Source organism: Bos indicus, chromosome 19 (genome assembly GCF_029378745.1).
Source record: "Bos indicus isolate NIAB-ARS_2022 breed Sahiwal x Tharparkar chromosome 19, NIAB-ARS_B.indTharparkar_mat_pri_1.0, whole genome shotgun sequence".
Taxonomy (NCBI): Eukaryota; Metazoa; Chordata; class Mammalia; order Artiodactyla; family Bovidae; genus Bos; species Bos indicus.
This window is the reverse complement of record NC_091778.1, coordinates 45,913,175-45,914,631: the sequence shown is the minus strand read 5'-3', so window position 1 is coordinate 45,914,631 and position 1,457 is coordinate 45,913,175.

Here is a 1,457-nt window from a genome sequence, read left to right as displayed (position 1 = left end):
TCCAAGGGACTCTCAAGAGTCTTCTCCAACACCACAGTTCAAAAGCATCAATTCTTCGGCGCTCAGCTTTCTTCACAGTCCAACTCTCACATCCATACATGACCACTGGAAAAACCATAGCCTTGACTAGATGGACCTTTGTTGGCAAAGTAATATCTCTGCTTTTCAATATGCTATCTAGGTTGGTCATAACTTTCCTTTCAAGGGGTAAGTGTCTTTTAATTTAATGGCTGCAATTATCATAGTATTTATCATTTCTTTCTGCCTGTTTCCCCTGCCAAAGTGTGAGCACCTCAGGAATACTGCTTAGGTCTTGATCATTTGGGGACACACCACCACAACCACCTCCCCACCTCCTAGGGCCCAGCTAGGTGCTTTCAGTAAATGTTTACTGAGTGAATAAATGAACGCAGATTTGCCAGCCAATGAGTCAGGGCACTGCACTCCCTTTCATCACTCACAAACCCAGACACACACTAATGCAAACAGTCTCTTACACATTCACACCCACTCACATTCATTCAAAGAACCCCAAAATACCACAGAACCACCTCCCAGCTTCCTGATGTCAGCCGTGCATCAAAGAAGAGCCTTACCCACTGTCCTGCATCCACCGTACTACTCCACCAATGCCCAGTACTCCCGCCTCACCTCTGGAATGATGGGGGCTGTAGGAGGAAGGAAAGCCAAGCTGGACCTTTAGCTCCCAGCATGGGCAGTATCCAGCTACAGATGGCACTCCCCTCCTCCCTTCCTTGGGGCTCACTTCTTTCCTCTGCTGAAAACCTGGATCCCTGGGCTTGGCACATTGAAGAAGAGGCCTGGGAACCAGAACTCCTGGGTTCCTTCCTCACTCATCTAGTCCTGTCTCTGAATCCAGGCGCATAGTGGGCCATTGTCCTCCTCTCCTAGCACCAGCACAGCAATTTGTAGGAAAAGAGCCAGGACGAGGAGACCCCATGCCCAGAGTGGTGGAAGGGCCTTAATGTGAAATAATTATATTAGCCACCCTTTACTGGGCACCTAATAAGGGTCAGATACTGAGGCCAGTGCTTTGTTACCTTCATGATAACTCATTTAATCCTTACAACAACCCTTTTCCTGAAGAATACCCTTGAGGAGCCGCTAGTTAGCCTAAAACCACCAGCTGAGACTGGCACGCAGGTCTCGAACCCCAGAATCATCAACTGTCAAGATTTAGAGAGTTGGGGGTGGGTGGGGTGGAAGTGCTGGAGGTCCTTAGGGATAAACCTGGGGAAAGGGGTCCTGGGATTCCGGGATAAAGGGGCTCGGAGCGCCGCAGCGGGGGTCACTCTCCTGTGGGTACCTGGGCGGGGCCGGGGCGCTACCCGCTAGCCCCGGGAGGCGCGGGGCGGTGGCCCAGGCTCACAGGCCAAGATGGCTGTTAATTAAAGTGCTGGCACCAGCTCCTCTCTGCAAAGTTTGAAGCCGTTATT